The sequence below is a fragment of the Dermochelys coriacea genome, chromosome 2 (assembly GCF_009764565.3).
Source record: "Dermochelys coriacea isolate rDerCor1 chromosome 2, rDerCor1.pri.v4, whole genome shotgun sequence".
Classification (NCBI taxonomy): Eukaryota; Metazoa; Chordata; order Testudines; family Dermochelyidae; genus Dermochelys; species Dermochelys coriacea.
This window is the reverse complement of record NC_050069.1, coordinates 202,432,682-202,453,449: the sequence shown is the minus strand read 5'-3', so window position 1 is coordinate 202,453,449 and position 20,768 is coordinate 202,432,682.

The window sequence follows — 20,768 nt, the reverse complement described above, 5'->3', positions numbered from 1 at the left end:
TGAATGGTTCTCATTATCACCACATACCCAGATATTGATATTTTTAATGATATATATACACAGAGAACATTCTATGCATCTGATGAAATGGGCTGTAGTCCATGAAAGCTGATGCTCAAATACATTTGTTAGTCTCTAAGGTGCCACAGGTACTCCTGTTCTTTTTTCAAAATGAGAGGCTCTCTGCCCCTCAGAGAGAGAGAAAGAGGTGCTGACAGAGGGCCCAATTTAGCTTCCAGTGAAGTTAGTGAAAATATGCTCATTGAATTCAGCAAGAATAGGATAAGGCCTAGAGTGAGTCCTGAGACCCCAAGAAAAGTCTCATGAGGCCAGAATTGATTAAGTGAAGGAGAGACTGCCTATGGGTATGCTATAGAGTAGGTCGTTCTACCTGTCTTAAGTTCAGTAGCACCCATCTCTGTGGTATCTAAGAAACTACCTCAGAACAGACTTCCTCTATCCTCCTACTGAGGAAAGGAATCAAGCTGAAATGGAGAGAGAGAAACCCAGTTACATAGTACCAAACTTCCACTAGAGGTAAAGGAGACTGAGTTCTTCTCAAGTGCTAGGGAGCTTAATGCAGGAGATGAAGTGACAACTGTGGGATGCTGATTGGCTCTGGTGATCATTAAAAATATCAATAGCTGGGTATGTGGTGATAATGAGAACCATTCAGTAACATGTGATTGGATACAAAATTACAAGCTCTCATGAGACCTTTAGGCAAACGTCTGCTGAGTATTCAAAAGGAGCCTATGGTTGTGGTACATACTAGTACCAATTGGGAGGTGTAAGACAGGGTGCATGGATGCTAAATTTAGACTACAAAGAAGAAAATTTAAATCAAACTCTTTAGTATATCTTAATCTGAAATAGATTCATAGATACTGAGATCAGAAGGGACCATTTGGAGTTCAACATCTAGAAGAAACTAGATAGGGGGACACCAGGGTCTCAATCATGGATGGTATAGAGCAGAGGGGTTCCAACGGATTAGGAACTGGGACGTTTTGGGAAAGGGGTTGCCTATACAGCAAAGGGTGGGTTCCATTTTAAATAATGTGGGACAAGACTACTGGCATGGAGAACTGACAGGGGTTGGGAATTATTTAAACTGGGAGGTAAGGGAAAACTGATAGGTGCCGAGAAATGCTCAGGTTGGACAAAGACCTACTACTGACAGCTCAATGAAAGCCTCCGCTTAGTGTGTGGCATCAGTCAAAAAAACAAAAACAAAAACCAACCAACCAACCCAACAGGATATGTAAGTAATGGTATAGAAAATAATACTGAAAATATTATCATGCCATGAATACTATGTTCAAGTCTGGTTAACCTCATCTCAGAAAAGATATGGAAACAGCAGTAGTCTAGAGATAGTGGATGAAAATGATTAGCAGTGTGGAAAGATTTCTGTATAAAAAGAGACAGAAAAGACTGGGACTATTTAATTAGGGATGAGACCAACAAGCGGGGACATGATAGAGATTACAGAATAATGACTAATATGCAGAAAGTAAAGGGAGTGCCCCTACTTGCCTTATTCTTGTATGATAGGGAGAGATTCAACTAAATTGAAACACAACACATTTAAATCTAATACTAGGATTTTTCCATATTGCATAACTAACCAACGGTATTAATTGCCACAAAGTATCAGTGAGACCAATTCTTTGTGAATCCTACTATGCTTATGGACAGTTACGCTGAATGGGCCTTTTAAAAGAATAGGGATATAGTTCTTCATGCTTCAGGGCATAATCCAAATATTACTTGATGGGGCTGGGTAGAAACTTCTCCTATCAGCAGAGTTATTCGGTAATTGTTGACTGCATGGTTTCTCGCAACTTTTTTCTGAAGCAGCTGCTACTGCTCACCTTCAGAGGCAGGATACTGGATGAGAAAGACAACTGTTCTGATCTAGTATAGCAATTCTTGTGCAATTTAGAGCCTTTCATCTATAGGTTACAGCTTTGAAACTGGCCTAAGCAAATGGTGTCTGGAAATCATCATCTGATCGCTATTATTGTGTATGAAATGAGCTAGTGTTTTCAGGCCACTTCCTAGTAGACAGGTAGCTGCACCAGAATTAGCACATCTGTTAGCAGTCTGCAGGAAGCCTGAACACTGAATGGGATAATGTACTAACCTTTTGTACCTAGTGGTGGTCTTTGCACAATTGGATTGAAGTACAGTGGCAGGAATTTAGTTTCGAGAGCTTTCATTCTGACTAAAATCATAATGTTCAATTCACTTAAACTACATCCAAAGAGGGAGGAAAAATAGGATTAAAAATCAAGTGAAAAATGTAGTGTGACTAGTCATAATGGCTAAACCCATTAGACCTTCTGCTTAATCCAACCCAGCCACAGTTTAACTGTGCTTCAATTTGATATGTTCAGAAATAATAAAAATAAAAAAGGTTTTGTGGGCAGAATGGACATATTAACAGGATAAGAGAAGGTGACACACTTGGCCCAAAATATCAGAGTTGGTTTGTTGGCTGCAGAAGAATACTAAATATACCTAGGAATGTCTTTAGAGAAATCATGGCAATGCACTCCGAAGGGATTAATTTGCCAACAAAAATGCAGAAGCATGAAAACAAAAGGTAGCACAAAGGGATGTGAAATAAAAGCAGTTCAATTCCCCATGTCCAAATTTTAAAGAAATGGGGATATAAAGTGTGCCTGCAATATAAGAATAAGCAGTTGCATGCACAAAAACCTGTGTGTGTGAGGAATGGCTGTTTTTCTTTTCTTTTCTTTTTTTTCCAAACATTCATAGGAACAACAAATAATTTGCACAAGCATTTGTGAGAAGCAAAAAAGAGCACAAACATGGTTCAAGTAAACAGCTGTTCAGAATTTGAATGAGTGTTGGCATACACTGTTTTTCTGGATTTACCCAGCTCTGATAGATAGATATTGTTCAGTATGTAGATGGTGCTGTATAAGGGTGTATACCTGAACTTGACACTTTCCACTATATCTGTTTAGCTTTAAAAATACTTCAAACTGAAATGGAGTATGTTTTTAAAACAGTTTTTATATAACTTCATATAAATAATTGAAGACACAATCCATTTTTTCCCTTGGGGGAAAATGCAGTTTGGAAACCCAAATCAAGTTGTTATGGAACAGAGATCATCTGGAGATTAATATTTTGAAATGTTGCTGGAACAGTCTTTATAGAGGGGAAAATGCAATGTTGTTAAAGGTTAGTGAATTATATGGCTGCCAAGAAAAACAAAACAAAAACCAAAAAACTCCATATGGTTCTAGATGAAAAGAGAAGACCTGGATTTAGGTGAGTAGTTCTTAAAATGGTGCACCGGTTAGAAGAAACATTTTCAAGTGAAAAGAAAATAGTATTAAAATTATATGAATAAAATAACTTCCAGAGTTATTTTGGCAAGAACTAATACTATCCTGAAGGGATTCTGACTTCTTGAAATGAGAAGACAGGGCTGCAGTTTGCTTTTGAAAAGCTCTAGAGCTGATCCTGTTGTATGAGAGCTTTGCCACGTATCTCAATAGTAGAGAGTTTTTTTTCTTCACCTTCCCCATTGTAATGAAAACCCAATGTTTACTAGATGGTGTAGTTGAAGTGACATGGCGGCAGGAGGTACAGAAATTCTTTGTGACTTGGGAGTGAGGCTCTTCTTGAGTTAGGGTAAAAAGTTATTTGTAGTTGGCTTTGATTCTGCTCATCCTCACACATCTGAGACCATTTAAATGAAAATGGCACAAGCCTGTCATGTGAATCTACCAGAACATTCGATTTCGTCTAAACTGACTTCTCAGTCATTTATGTGGTGTATTGATTCTGGAGAGGTTGTCAAATCTGGCTTTTAGGAGAAAATGAAGATTTGGAGTCTGCTTCTTTACTACGTCACATTGGGTTTTTTTTTAAAAACTGCATTGAATTCATGTTCTTTGCCCTTAATCTCTAGTTTTCTCCAGAGTATTATACCAGTGAATGAGGCCTGAGATAGGGTTCAGTGGAGAGTAGCAGAAGCATGTTAAAATTGGCATTTCAAAAGGACATTGCCATGTTCCACAGTGACAGCAATACTGGGCATTTACACCATGTGCTGTATAGGTGTGTATATATAGGAGTGACAAACCTTTTAAAAAAATACTTTCAGCACGCTCTCCCATTGAGGGGCACATATCTTTTTATTACTCAAGCTGATATTTTGTGGGCATTAGATTTGGAAAGTAATCCAAACTAATCATCATCGCTAAGAAGCTTGGACATGATGGGTGAGGATATGTAGATTGGTCTCTTCATGTTCACAGCCACAAACATTATCTTAACTGGTTGGCTGAATCACACTCTCACAAATATGCTTATATTGACTTTTGAGATAATTGTGATGGGGCATTTGCCCCACACTGGCAAGGAAGTGGTTGTTAGAGCCCTAGGAAGGCTGTACAAGAAGCAGCCAATAGGAGAGGTGCTGTAAGTAGCAGCCAGTCAGGGCCTAGATAAAAAGAGCCACAGGACAGATCAGGGTCAGTTGCTACTGGGAGCTCAAGGAATGAAGACTGTTTTTAACAGGCTGAGAGACCTGCAGCACCTTGGACAGAGTAACTGCTGGCAGAGACTGGGGGAGAAAGAGGCACTCCTGGGAAAGGTGAAGAAGGTGCTGGAGCCATGGGGAAGTGGGTCAGGGAGCTATAGCAGCAGTGAGAGGAATTTGAGGTGCAGCAGGAGGCTGCAATTCACAGGGTTCCTCAGCTGGGACCCAGAGTAGACGGCAGGCCTGGATCTTCCTAACTTGCCACTGGGAAAGTGGCTGGACTGTAAAACTGGGATAAACTCCTCCCCTCCTCCCTGGAAGGGGGAAAACATGGATGGTGGCATGGCTGGAGGGCCAAGTCATGAAGAGGACGCTGTGGAATTTGGGTCTGCAGGTGGAGACAATGATGGGAGAGGCATCATCAGGAGAGGGCGTGCCAGCTGAGAGAGCTAATCTCCAAGATGGCCAAAAGCTCCAAGACAAAATAATAATGAATGGATAGGTGATTATAATTTTCCTTAATACAGAAATATTGCACAGTTTTAGTTTGAAAGATTACAGTAACTGAACAATGACTATAAAAACAAACATGTATAAGAATAATAATGAGTCACACAAAAGCATCTAGATAGTCTCACAATGAGAAGAAGGCACTTAAAAGTTGTGTCAAGAGGAGGAAAGATGTTTTCAAGGCCAATCTAATTTAGAATTTGCATGTTCTTTGTCGACTCAGCTCAGTATTGATTCTGCTGCTATGCACCCGTCTAACTTTGGATTCACATAAACATAGTTAATTCAAAAGGTTGACTCCTATTTTGCTATTATTGGATTACCATTTAATTTAAGAAACAATAAAAATTGGAGGAGGGTGGGGACAGAGTTGTTAAAGGAGTTGAACCAAATCGCTTGTTGTCAAGACATAGAACATTTTGGGGGTGGTTTCCACTGAGCCACAATTTCTATGATATTAGAAATGGCAGCAGCCATCTTATGGATTGTTCATCTGCAGCATATTAAAAATAGCTCATGGGCCTTTTGGAATAAAAATGTTTGTTAATCGGAGTAATATAAAGAGTCTGTTAGTGTAAATGTTATAATACTCAAATCAGATCCCCCTTTGAAAAACTCTGAATATTCAGATAAAAATAATACAAGAAATTGAGGAAATTATTGAAGGGCTTGTACACATAGGGGAACTTGTTAGAAGGAGGTGGTTATTGATTTTGTGATTACCGGCCACATTCAGTCTAAATGACTCCCATGAGTGCAGTCAGCTAGACAGATGTCTACCTTCTATCAGTTGCACCTGCAGTTAATTGAGTCTGCAATTAATGGGAAGCTAGTTTTCAAAATCGGAACCTGAGAGACTAGCAGGGAAAAAATGAACACTAGGAAAATGCATATGATTTTTAGGTGTTGGGGGTGGGGAGAGATGTGTGTTTCCTGCTATCCAAAAAAAAGACTTCCATTCTGTTTGGTGTTTCACATAATTAACAAGGCAGATAGTGTCACTGAAGAAGGTGAGAGCTCACCAAACTGACACAAAAGATGAATCATGAATACAGGATACTTGAAAATGGATTTGAGCACAAATACAGTTTGTGTGCAGCAGATAAACAGAGAAGCAACCCTATAGCAGGTGGAGTCATATCCTAAAATAAGTAGCACAGCTACCTTGGACAGCTGCTCCAGTCAGCTAGTACAAGGAGAAAGCCAAGAGTAGAAGTAGGCTGGGCTGCAACATAGTCAAGAAAAGAATGACATGATGAATGCATTGAGCTGGAAACAGTGAGCCTTCCAATTACTTTTTAGCAATGATGGATGGCTCCAAACTATGCATCAAAATGGTGCTGAGACATGTGGAAAGGGAATTACAATGTGGTGTTAAGAAAAAAATATAAGGGATAATAATGGACACCTGGGATACAACCTGGAACTGTGGGACCACAGTGACCCCTTAAATCTCAAGCCTGGGCTGTGTCTTACAATGCTATGCTAGTGACAAGCAGGAAACTGTTCCAAATGCTGTCATCAGTTAGCCAACAACATGCAGAAACGTACCCAAGTAAAGTGCATGAATGCTGTCTAAGCCATTCATGAATTATACAGAGGGAGACACCAATAAATTCCCTCCAACCCCCAGTTCGGCACCCCAGAAATGTACTCTCTTACCCTGCTCAAGATCTTTTCTTGAACAATGCAAGCTCATTAATTTAGTTTGCCACCGTGTCAAAGTGGACACCCACCTGCCTTTGTAATCTGAGAAGATTACCCAAACTCTTCAGAGAAACTCACTGGTAAAGATAAAACATTAAAATAAGTTTAACTACAGAAAAATAAATTTTAAGTGATTTATAAATGGTCATTACCTAAGAAAATAAATATACAGTTTAAATCCTCAACTTTCAGACTAAGCAAGATTTGAATCAAACAGCTTTTCTCACCCCACTGGATGTTGCAGGCAAGTTACAGTTCTTAATACACAGGTTGAATTTCCTTCTCAGCCTGGGACCAATCTCCCCAGTTCAAAGTCTTTATCTTCCCAGTGTTCTTGTTGCCTTCAGAGTACGTTGGGGAGGAGAAAGAGGTTGTCTCATAATGCCACTGACCCTTATGTTATACTCTCAGTTCATGTTCCTGGAAAAATACTGGCCCAGATATGTCTTGATGGGCCTTGCTGAATCACAGAGTTGAACAATCCCCAGGGTGTGGGGCTTGCACAACTGTCTCTTATTGAATTGTAAATCTCCTGCAGGTCAATGATCGTTTAATGCCTGTCTGGGTGTGGGTCACTCTGTTGCCACTGGAGAACTAGCAGACTCCCAGACTCAAAACACATATTTCAATAACAACCATATAACAAAATCTCATAACTTCATACAGACTAATATATATATATTAACAACAATGAGTTTCAGCAGATCATGACCTTTCATATACCTTACAAGGCATGCTTTGTATGAAATATCACAACTATATACCAATGATGAATATAGGGGCTACAGGGTGCAACTTTGTGGTGCAGTGCGTCACAGGGATACAATAAATTAAGTCAATATTAGTGAGAAGATGTAGCAAAACTCAGCAGGGTATTTAGTACAACTCCTCTCCCTCCATGAGGTAAATGAATAGCAGTGGCCAAAATCTGAGATGAATTCATAAACTTGGGGGTCATACCCTATGACTGGAGAACTGCTAATACAGTACCAATTTTTAAGAAAGGGGGAAAAGTGATCCAGGAAACTACAGGCCTGTTAGTTTTACCTCAGTTGTACGCAAGGTCATTGAATAAATTTTGAAAGAGGAAGTAGTTAAGGACATAGAGGTAAAAGGTAATTGGCATAAAATAGAACATGGTTTTACAAAAGGTAGATTGTGCCAGACATCCCTGATCTCTTTCTTTGAGAAGATAACTGTATTTTTAGACAAAAAAAATGATCTAATCTAGCTGGATTTCAGTAAGGTAATTCATGAAAAGTAAGTATAGTTCCACATGGGAAATTATTAATTAAATTGGAGAAGATGGGGATTAATATGAGAACTGAAAGGTGAATAAGGAACTGGTTAAAGGGGACACTACAAAAGGTAATACTGAACAGTGAACTGTCAGGCAGGAGGGAGGTTATTAATGGAATTCCTCAGGGATTGGTCTTGGGACTAATTTTATTTAACATTTTCATTTAAGACCTTGGCATAAAAAGTGGGTGTGTGCTAATAAAATTTGTGAATGAAACAAAGTGGGAGGTATTGCCAATACAGAGGAGGACTGGAATGCAAGAAAATCTGAAGGGCCTTGAAAACTGGAGTAATAGAAATGGGATGAAATTTAATAATGCAAAGTGTAAGGTCATGCACTTAGGGACCAACAACATGAATTTTTGCTATAAGATGGGGACTTATCAGTTTGATGTGACAGAGGAGGAGAAAGACCTGGGTGTATAGGTTGATCACAGAATGACTATGAGCTGCCAATGTGACGTAGCCGTGAAAAAGGCTAATGCAATCCTAGGATGCATTAGGATAGGTATTTCCAGAGGAGACAGGGAAGTTGTACAAGGCACTGATGAGACCTTCTCTGGAATGCTGTGTGCAATTCTGGTGTCCCATGTTTAAGAAAGATGAATTCAAACTGGAACAGGTACAGAGAAGGGCTGTGAGGATGATCAGAGTAATGGAAAACCTACCATACAAGAGGAAACTCAAGGAACTCAAGGCTTGGTTAGCCTAACCAAATGAAGTCTGAGGGGAGATATGATTGTTTTCTATAAATACATCAGAGAGATAAATACTAGGAAGGCAGAGGAATTATTTAAGGTAAGCACCAATGCTGACACAAGAACAAATGGACATCAACTGTCTAACAAGTTTAGGCTTGAAATTAGACGAAGGTTTCTAACCATCATAAGAGTGAAGTTTTGAAACAGCCTTCCAAGGGGAGCAGTAAGGGCATGATAAGTTTTATAGAAGAGATCGTATGAGGAGATTGCCTACATTAGCATGTGTCCCATCTACAACTGCTTGTAGCAAATATCCTCAATGGCCAGAGATGGGGCAGTAGATGAGGAAGCTCTGAGTTACTTCAGAGAATTCTTTCCCAGATGTCTGGCTGGTGAGTCTTGCTAACATGCTCAGGGTCCACCTGATCACCATATATGGGGTCAGGAAGGAACTTTCCCCCAGGTCAGATTGGCAGAGACCTGTGGAGGGGAGGGAGGGGCAGGATCTCTTTCTTCTGCAGCCTGGGGCATGGGTCACTTGCACATTTAAACTAGTATAAATGGTGTATTCTCTGTAACTTGCAGTCTTTAAGACATGATTTGAGGACTTCAGTAACTCAGCCAGAAGTTATGAGTCTATTATAGGAGAGGGTGAGTGAGACTCTGATCTGCCATGTGCAGGAGGTCAGACTAGTCTATCACAATGGTCCCTTCTGGCCTTAAAGTTGATCAGATTCATTTTAATGAAGTGCTATGAGACAACCTCAATGCCTCACAAATTAAAGAACAAAGGGTCAAATTCTTCCCTCAGTAAAACCCATCACTGTTGGATTGGTGTTATGTGCAGGATTTGTCCACAGTCTAAAACACTGCTATCATAGTCTGGGCTTCACAGATTTGTAATTACATATTTTTAATTCAAGAATTACAAGGAGCAGAATACCGAAAAGTAGCTGCATTCGTTACATGTGAACACATCTGTCAAATAAGCTTTTGTCCTCCATGTCATACTCAAGGTCAGAATGAATAGAATCTGTAGTGACCTAGAAGAGGCTACTACAGCTGTCATTTGAGGATGATGCATTCTGCTATGACAAGATTTGTGGCTGGGGTTTTCAAAGGAGCCCGAGGGAGTTTAGCATCCAAATCCCATTCAATGAGATTTGGGCACCCAGCCTAAAGGCATAAGGGACGACAAATTCAAAGATTTGATATATACTCTGTCTTTTGTGAGCAGAAATGCCCTTTTGCTTGTGAAGTTACACGTTTTGCCTGCAGAAATGCAAGTTTACACAGACATGACAGGTATATATGGCTTTTTGTGAGTAGACCCCATTATCTCTTTTAAAGAAAAAAATGCCCAAAATGTCCTGCCTAAGTACTAACAAAAACCCAACCTTTGATCAGGTTATAAATGTTTGGTGTAAATTCAGTATTGCTGCATGTATTTGGCTGAATCTCTGATGTCCTGTGGAATCCTCATGTATCTTTTGTACTTCAAGAACTTTTATCTTTTAGAAGTGCTTATCAGCTCTAGAAATAACTCCATTCTTTCACCTAGCAATGCCAACTTCCCTCCCCTGTTTTTTTTCCTTTTCCTTTTTGTTTTTGTGTTTAATTGAATTATATATCTGACTCATGCTGAGTGTGGTATACTATGGTTCTCGCATTTGTTATCAATGAATAGAGATAGGCCTCAGCCAAATCCCTATGTCTGAACCACCTTGAATTTTGGGTGGAATTGAAATTTCAATCTGAATTTTTCGCTTTAGATCCATCTCCACCAATAACCCTTAATTGTTTTAGAGAGTTGGAGTGAGTCTCCTTTATACAGGAAGACTCTAAATATAAACACTAAAAATAACCTTTCAAATTCCATAACTGAGCTAGTTCTGAGAGTTGTCTCCCAAAATGTACGTAAAATACTATTGATTTGACCTCAGCCCCACAATTTATTTTACTGAATTTTCTTACAGCTGTAATCCCACTAGATGTGCATTTTTAGAATTGTTTTTTATAAGCAGAATAGCTGGGAGAAGGGCCAGTCTAGTAGTGTCACCGGTATATAAGAATGGCCACTGGGACAGACCAATGGTCTGTCTATCCCAGCATCCTATCTTCTAACAGTGGCCCGTACCAGATGCTTAAGAGGGAATGAACAGAACAGGGCAAGTACAAGTGATCCATCCCCTGTTGTCCAGTATCAATTTATGGCAGTCAGACCTAGGGACACCCAGAACATGGGGCTGCATGGCTAACCATCTTGGCTAATAGCTGTTGATCGACCTATCCTCCAGGAACTTATCTTATTTGTTTTTTGACCCCAGTTATACATTTGGCCTGTACAACCTCCCCGGGCAACGTATCCCACAGGTTAACTGTGCACTGTGTGAAGAACTACTTTCTTATGTTTGTTTTTAATCCTGTTACCTATTAATTTCATCAGGTGACCCCTGGTTATTGTGATATGTGAAAGGGTAAATAATGCTTCCTTATTCACTTTCTCTGCACCATTCATGATTTTATGATATCCCCCTTAGTTGTCTCTCTTAAATTGGACAATCCCAGTCTTTTAAATTTCTCCTCACATGGAAGCTGTTCCATATCCTTAATTTTTGTTGCCCTCCTCTGCACTTTTTCCAATTCTAATACGTCTTTATTTGAGATGGCGTGACCAGAACTGCATGCAGTATTCAAGGTGTGGGCATTCCATGTACTTATCATAGTGACCCTATGATATTTTCTTTCTGATTATCTATCTCTTTCCTAATGGTTCCTAATGTTGTTAGCTTTTTTGAATGCTGCTTCATGCTGAGCAGATTTTTTTCAGAGACCTATCCATGATGTCACAAAGATTTCTTTCTTGAGTGCTAACAGCTAATTTAGACCCCAGTACAGTTGGGGTTGATTTTTTTTCCAATGTGCATTGCTTTGTACTTATTAACTTTGCATTTCTTCTGCCATTTTGTTGCTCTGTCACCCAGTTTAGTGAGATCCCTTTATAACACTTCACAGTGTGCTTTGGCCTTAACTGTTTTGAGTAATTTTGTATCATCTGCAAACTGTCACCTCACTGCTTACCCCTTTTCCAGATAATTTATGAATATGTTGAAGAGCACTGGTCCCAGTACAGATTCTTGGGAGACTCTGCTATTTACCACTTTCCATTGTGAAAACTGACAATTTATTCCTACCCTTTGATTTCTATCTTTTAACCAGATTCTGATCCATGAGAGGACCTTCCCTCTTATCCTATGAATACCTATTTTGCTTAAGAGCCTTTTGGGTAGGTTCTTGTGGCAGTCTTTCTGAAAGTCCAAGTACACTATATCAACTGTATCAACATGCTGTTGACACCCTCACAGAACTCTAATAGATTGGTGAGGCATGATTTCCCTTTATAAAAGCTGTATTGAACTTCTTCAACAAATTGTGTTCATCTTTGTGTCTGATAATTCTGTTATTTACTATAGTTTCAACCAATTTTTCTGTCTGGTACTGACATTAAGCTTATCAGCCTACAATTACCAAGATCTCCCCTGGAGCCTTTTTAAAAAATTGGTGTTGCATTAGCTACCCTCCAGACATCTGGTACAGGGGCTGATTTAAGTGATATCTTACATACCATAATGAGTAGTTCTGAAGGAATTCAAATATGAAATTGCAGAACTCTTGGGTCAATACCATCTGGTCCTGTTGACTTATTACTGTTTATCAATTTGTTCCAAAACCTCCTCTATTGACACCACAATTTGAGACAGTTCCTCAGATTTTTCACATAAAAATGGCTTAGAAGTGGGAATCTCCCTCATATCCTCTGCAATGAAGACAAATGCCAAGAATTCATGTAGCTTCTCTGCAATGGCTTTGTCTTCCTTTAGTATTCCATTAGAACCTTGATTGCCCAGTGATCCCACTGATTGTTTGGAGGCTTCCTGCTTCTGATGTAGTTCAAAAAAATTGGTGTTAGTTTTTGTGCCTTTTGCTAGTTGCTCTTCAAATTCTTTTTTGGCCTGCCTAAATATACTTTTACACTTGACTTACCCGAGTTTATGCTCCTTTATTTTTCCTTAGTTAGGTCTGACTTCCAATTTTTAAAGGATGTCTGTAGCGAAGAGGCGTGGCCACCCTTGGAGACTGGCAGTGAGAGACGGCCAGATGCTCCCTGGTGGGAAGAACCTGGAAGGCCACGCTCTCCATGCTGGAAGCAGAGGGGTGGGACAGGAAAAGGAAGTATAAAAGGTGGGCCCTGTAACTGAGTTGAGAAGCAGCTGCCAAGCGAGACAGATGTGTTCTCCCCACTGCAGATGCAGAGCCTGCAGAAGGCTTTTGTTGTCCCAAAGAGGTTCCCGAGGTACCCATAAAACCAGACATGCTGAATGCTGAAGAGTTGTTGGGACTACCACTTGCAGTGTACCCTGGGAAGACAAAGGATGATCCTTGGAAGGTACACTATAGGAAGTAGGCTAGGAGAACCAGACTACCGTCTGGCTGTGTCACCACCGGAGACTTGGTCAGTGTGTTGCAAGTGGATTCTCCGCTGACCCAGTGGCAGACCACTCTGCTGTTGTTTGGGCCCTGGGCTGGGACATGGTGGAGTTGGTAAGGCCCATATCTACCCTTCCCCTGGGGTGGCAGTACTTATCTCTCCCCCCCACTTTAGGTCAGGAGACCTGTGCTTGCTGGGGCACTCACCTCTTGCTGGAGCCCTCTAGACTGTGATGGGGCACTCACCTCTTGCTGGAGTCCCTAGACTTTGTTGGGGTGCCAGGATCCTAGACCCTTATCTGCTCTACTCTGCTTGAGGATTGGAGTTCTAGACTGCTTGGTGCCCCGCCCTGACTAAGGGCACGGGCCTGCGAACTGGTCACTGCTCTACACTGCCTAAGGGTTTGAGCCCTAGAGACAGCTAATTTCCCCCTGTACAGGCTGTTGTTCCAGGTGCGTGACAGCAAAGAGGTATGGCCATCCTCAGAAATTGGCAGTGAGAGGCGGCCACGTAATCCTACACCCCTACAATGCCTTTTTGCTTCTAACCTCCTCTTCTATTCTGCTGGTAAACCATGGTGGCATTTTTTTTTTGGTCTTCTTACTGTGGGTTATTTTTATTTATTTATTTTTTAATTTGTGGTATACATTTAGTTTGAGCCTCTGCTATGGTGTTTTAAAATAGTTTCCATGCATATTTTGGGCATTTCACATAGCTACATTATTTTATCATCCTAATATCATATCATCATATTATCATCATAATACTAATTGTATAATCAGCATTGCTGAAGTATGCTTCCAAGGAACATGTTGTGAGATGGACATAGGTATTATATGTCGTCTTTAATAACTACTAACTAAATGTTAGGTTACTTAGTAACTAAATATTTCCTTCTTTGTTCTTGAAAGTAGAACATAGTAATACTGTCTGCTATAATGTTATTCTTATTCCTGTTCTCCACAGAGCTCATGACAAATGTCCTTAGAATACTTGAGAGACTTCAGAGAATTTATGGTTGGAGACATTGGACATACAATAGAGGGTCAAATTTTGAAATAATGCCCTTCTTTTGTTTGTGTGCTGCTCCAAAATTCTGCACTCACGTCTCTTTTGTGTATGATCTTAATGGTGTGCATCAGTACATCCCCAGTACTCGCATATTTAGCACAAGTCAAGTACAAATACAAAGTATTTGTACAAGTCAAATACAAAGGGTTTACATATGTATTATTTACACAAACAAATGATAACCTGTAAACAGAACTTCATGCTGAATGAATGCTTATACAGTTGAGCCTGTGTAGGGGACGCTGGTTTCAAATCCCTTCCAAAATTTAGCTCAAGACCTGTATGTTGATGACTTGTGTTTGAAGTTGAAGTTTGAAGAGCAGCTTCTGTTAATTTTTTGATCTCCACCACAAAAAGATTGTTTCCCCCTTTTGGCTTTGTATCAAACTTATCAATGTCAAACTTGAACAAATGCTAAATTTTCCCTATTTCTTTTAATGGTTATTTAAGGCTCCAGTTTTCACCACCTAGTATGGAGATTTAGGAAGGGTTTATTCATACAAATTGCATATATTTTTGTACCCTTCTCACCAGCCCTCCTATGTTGCTTGTTGTCTTAGCACTCTGCTGACCTCAAAATTCAAGTCAGGACCCTCATAATCTAAGGGCATTTGTTCTAACTGGTGAGCTTAAAAGGAGCCTCCTTTCATACCCGTCAACACCAGTTAAGCTCAGAGCTGTGCTAACCTTGTTTGAGCAGGAAATCTCTCTTGGAATATTTGATAAAAGACTTTTTACTTTTTTTGTAAGTTGGGAAGAACAACTTTTACAAGGCCCCAAGGATTAATAACTGAAAAGCTAATCTCAGGTTCTGTGCTATTTGGGTTCTTATACTTTACACATTGCTGTGGTGTCGGGTTCTTCCCTCCTTTCTCTTTTGCCCACTCCCCAGGGGGAAAAAATTGGATGTGTATTAAATATAGTAATAATTAATGTAGGGTGTGATGTATGTTTATATTAGCAAAAGCAAGGTTTAAGAAGTACACTGTGCACTTGAAACAGAAGGTAGTGAGGTTTGTGATGCTTCTCATGTCTCAAGGGAGTTCATTCCACAGTCTTTGACTCGCCCCCAAGAATGCTGGGCCTGCACAGAAAAGCTCTACTTTTGTAATAGGTGCTGGTTGTTCTATCATACAGGAGGAATAGATTTCTTGTGGGTGATAGCAGACCAAGAGCCCTGGGCAACCTTTTAGGAACCCCATCCCTATATTCTTAAATCCTTTGGAGGTAAGGATTAAAATCTTGAACAGGACATGATATTCTATGGAAAGTCAATGTAGCAAGTGAAGGACAAGTCTGATGTGCCTGCCGAAGCTTATATTGCTGCATTTTGCATTTCTACAGCACCACAACTATGAGAACATAAACAGGAAAACTCAAGTCAGTCACAATCAGTATTTTCAGATAGCAAACCCTAATGAAATCAGCTATGCATAACAGAGGGATCTTTCTAAAAAACCTACTTCTAGAATAATGCCAGCAAGAAATTAACCAGATAATAATTTCCAAATAGAAAGCCAGGTGAAGATGCAGAAAGAAAATCCTGCTTGCATACTGCATCCATTTCCCCAGTCCTTCATGGGTTATTTTTTAGGGCTGTCAAACAATTTTAAAAAATTTACCGTAATTAATCGCTTTTTTAATCACACTGTTACATTTTTTATACATTTTCAAATATATTGATTTCTGCATTCAGAAATCAATATATTCAAATATATTGAATTCCGCATTGATTTCAATTACAATGCAGAATACAAAATATAGAATGCTCCATCTATATTTTATTACAAATATTTGCACCATAAAGTGCAATCTACAAGGTGAAGCATGAAGGGGCATATGAATGTTTAGCATATCTGGCACGTAAATACCTTGCAATGCCGGTTGCAAAAGTGCCATGCAAATACCTGTTCTCAATTTCAGGTGACATTGTAAATAAGAAGTGGGCAGCATTATCTCTCGTAAATGTAAGCAAAATTGTTTGTCTGAGCAATTGGATGAACAAGAGGTGGGACTGCACGGACTTGTAGGCTCTAAAGTTTTGCATTGTTTTGTTTTTGAGTGCAGTATGTCAAAAATAATTCTACATTTGTAAATTGCACTTTCATGATAGAGTTTGCACTTGAGTACTTGTATGAGGTGAATTAAAATTTTTTTTTCATCTTTTTTTACAGTGCAGATATTTGTAATAAAAAAAAAATAAAGTGAGCCCTGTACACTTTGTATTCTGTGTTGTAATTGAAATCCAATATATTTGAAAATGTAGAAAAACCTCCACAAATATTTCAGTTGGTATTCTATTATTGTTTAACAGTGGGATTAAAACAGCGATTAATCGCCATTAACTTTTTTAAACATGTTGATTTGTTTTGAGTTAATTGCTTGAGTTAACTGTGTTATTTGACAGCCCTGGTTATTTTGTATTCTAGGTTGTAAGCTGCTCAGAGCAGAAATTAGTGCTTCCTATGTGTGCTCCTAGCTCCAAGCACATTTTGGATGCTAGCACAAAATACATATATGATGAACACTACTACTGAATATGAAACTCCATTGGAAAAAAGGTAAACTTTTCCCTTAGAAACCAAACCCATTCTTCAGATTCATACAGCAAAGGAAGCCGAGACTGAGGGAGAATAATAAGCACAGAGTTATAACTACCTAGCAAATGGGGTGTTTGTGGCCCCCCCCAAAGGATAGAATAATAGGAAAGCAAGCTGAAGAAGCACCAGATGGGAGACCTTACACACTGTAAATTGGTCAGGTGAATCATTAAGAGATTTAATGCAGAAGAGAAAAGGAGCTGGAGACTGTAATATGGACTCAGATATCATCTTTGCTTGGCCCTTCTGAGCATTTCTCTGCGGTAGGAAAGTAGAGGTATTTATAGCATTTCCACTTACCTCCAAAAGGTTTGTTTGTGGGGTGTTTTTTTTTAATGATTTTGGTATAAATTTTTGAAATGGGACCTGGAACATTTTGCAGAGCCATATCTTCTTCCTCACCTATGGCGCTTAATATGATGATGTTGGAATGCTGGAAAGAGACTTTGAGCTGTTCTATTAGCAAGTCATATAGCTCACTTATTGTAGTAATGGAAATTATTCTTGAAATGCATTCTGCAGCACAGTATAAATGACTATGCGAGAATGAATTAATCAGCTGTCTTTGTTAAATGTTTTTCCATGTGTGGGAGGCCTTGGCAGTGAATGCACCTTCCCCTGATTTGCAGCTACTGTCATCATTGCTATATGCGATTGATATGTCTGCCTTCACAGATTTGCAACCTGACACTAATAAACAGCTTAAAAACACTGATAATTTCCAAAGGGACTCACAAAATGAGGAGTTTTGAGGGCCATTTTTAACTTGCAGTTTGGTGTCCTAGTAAAGGTGAGACAGGTTTGGCAGCCTCACTTTTATTTTGGCACATGAGTACCTGAGGACAAGTTTGCATTGGGTAACTTCAACCCCCCTTTCCCCCACCCCCAACCTATTAAGCCAATAATGTAAAATGTTCTGCAGGAGGAAGATCTAATTACAACATTCGTAGTAGGTAGATATAGAACTTCAGGTAGCTATGTATTTCAGGGCCTGGGCCCAAGTCTAGCTCTGTCGTAACTCTATTGCCTTTAGTGGATTTATGCCAAGGACCATTTCGGTCTGCTTCATTTTGCTAAATTGTAAAAAGAAATTAATGAATCAATAGAACTAAACAGAGGAAGCAATAATTTTTCCTACGACTTTAGCTGGGTCTCACAAGAGTGGAGGAGGCCTGTCTCCTTTCCATCTTAGGAGTTTAACTACGTGGTTTAAAAAATCTATATCTTTAAGATCATTTGTGGCTGGGGATAACTTTCAGTGCCTGTGTATAAAAATTCTCAGTTAAAATACTGTGTGAACATTGCCCAGTCTTTTCTATAACTACTTTTCACTGCTTTTTTCACTTACTTGTTGGGAGCTTTAAGAATAACCTGGGCCTGCCTTGACTAACTCATATATACTATAATATGAGTGTGTTATGCATTTACAGTGAGTCATCCTTAAAAACTTGCCATGTACTGCTTTTCATAGAATCGTAGAAGATTAGGATTGGAAGAGATCTCAGGAGGTCATCTAGTCCAACCCCCTGCTCAAAGCAGGACCAACCCCAACTAAATCAGCCCAGGATGGGGAATTACAGCAAATACCTTTTAAATGTTGTATAGAGAAGTGTCAAGTTTGAAAGATGCCTGTTGTGCTCTGTATATTCCTTAGTACAGTATATGGATGAATACCATATGCATTAACTGCCTGTGTGGTGTATAGTATAGATGTGTATAGTATAGATATGTATGAAGCTATACCTGTGGTGTTCAGCTATCTGTATGACTGTGCATAAATGCAGGAATGCAATGTTTGAGTTTCTTTTTTGGACTGTCAATTATTTGAGACGAGTGCAATTAGATTTGCAGTTCGCTGAAATTTTTTGCACTATTGCCTTTTGGGCTTGACAGTATTTTACAATCACGCACCTTAATTCAGAAAAGTATCCCATCAGCTGTGTTTCAGCACATTTAGGGTTAAAAGGCCTTGAATTAGTAACATTTCTATTTTGACCCTGTTTAGGGCTTAAACTCTCGTGGTAGCACAAGTAATTGGACTTATTGCTTGGCAAATGCATGACTAGTGCCAGAATTCTCAATCCAGGAGGTGAAGCATCTTCAAAGCACAGTTGAAGAAGTAATATATTATGTGGCTCTGCTGTGGCTGGAAGAACCCAGGGCTACATTTGTCATTTTGTGAAATGTGCATGGAATGCCACTAGGAATGCTAGTAAGAATTTGGGCTGCCATGTTATTAAGATATCGTATTGATGTCCTTCATCTGTAAATTTCATTTTCAGCAGACCAGGATGGTGGTGTTTATCTGTCATTTTCCATTGCTTGACCTAGATAGTATTTTGGCTGAAGGTCAAACAAGATGCTGGTAGACAGTGAGCTCCTGTTACTGAGGGCTTGTGTCACTGATGTTCACAAACTGGGGATGATTTTGAGACCACACTTGTTTCTGGATTTTCAGATAACAGTAGAGATTAGACTTGCTTTTTTTTCCATCTGTGTTTGGCTGGAATATTGAGAACTTTTGATTCAGACTGCTACACAGACATCCTTGCATTTGTGATCTGTAGATTACATTACTATGTGTTTTAGAGCAAGCAACTTTTTAAGATCCTTCGTAAGTTTCAGAAAATGCAGAACATAACAGTTCACCCTGAATGGTTAGTTGTGGGGAGCACACTGGCAGAAGTGTCTAAGGGGGCTGTAGTTTACTTCTGGGTGCAGTTCCAAGTATTGATTTTAATTGGCCCTAGAGCTTTTAGAGTTGAAAAATACCCACTCACACTTGAGACCAGTAGAGCTCAGATCCCATTTAGGCACAAGGGCCAAGTGGCCAGATGCTCAAAAGAACTCTGTGTGATGTGGGGTACTGATCTCATTTGAAAGTCTGGCCCTAATGGTTTGTCCCCAAGTAACCTTAGAAGCAAACTCTATGTTCCATCACAATAGTTGAGATCAGTAAGAGTTGTTTTGCTAACTGTTTCCATATCGACAGGTTTCAGAGTAGCAGCCATGTTAGTCTGTATTAGCAAAAAGAAAAGGAGTACTTGTGGCACCTTAGAGACTAACAAATTTATTAGAGCATAAGCTTTCTTGAGCTACAGCGAAGTGAGCTGTAGCTCACGAAAGCTTATGCTCTAATAAATTTGTTAGTCTCTAAGGTGCCACAAGTACTCCTTTTCTTGTTTCTATATCTTAATTCTGGGGTCTGGGTGCAGGGCATTTTTGATGAGAGGCCATTGACTCTGAAATGTATTTTCCTTGTTTGCCTGCCAAAGCCTGAGTTTGTTGACCTTCTGGGAACAGTATAATGTCATCTTTTTGTTCAGGATTTTCCCTAAAGAGGTTGATGTTAGAAAAGAGCTTAATTCTCTGCCTTGGAAAAGTTCATGTCACAAATTGGTCAATAGTATACATATTACTCATGGGGGAATTCTGCACCAAAAAATTAAATATTCTACAGCAAAAAAAATTCTGTACACATTAAAATATTTTATTTCTCAAAATAACAATCATATCAGTTTCAATTATTTTTGGTCATTTGTTTCAAAATATCTGTCAGCAAGTATGTCTGTAATAATACAGACAACAAAAAAATTCAGGAAATGTTTTTTGACAAATAGATTCCTTACTAGGCATATTAATACAGATCAGAGTAATAATTCATTTAAACTACAATACAGAACCATATTTCCTGCACCCCACAGAAGCAGTGCAAAGGCTTGGGGGAGTCATGGGTAACGGAGGAGCTGAGGAAGAGTATGGAACAGGTGTTTCTTTGGGGGGGGGGGCGTAGGGCGGGATTGTTAGGGAGCTCCCCCCATACAGAACCTGCCTGACCCCTAGCCTCTCCTGTTCAGTCAGGC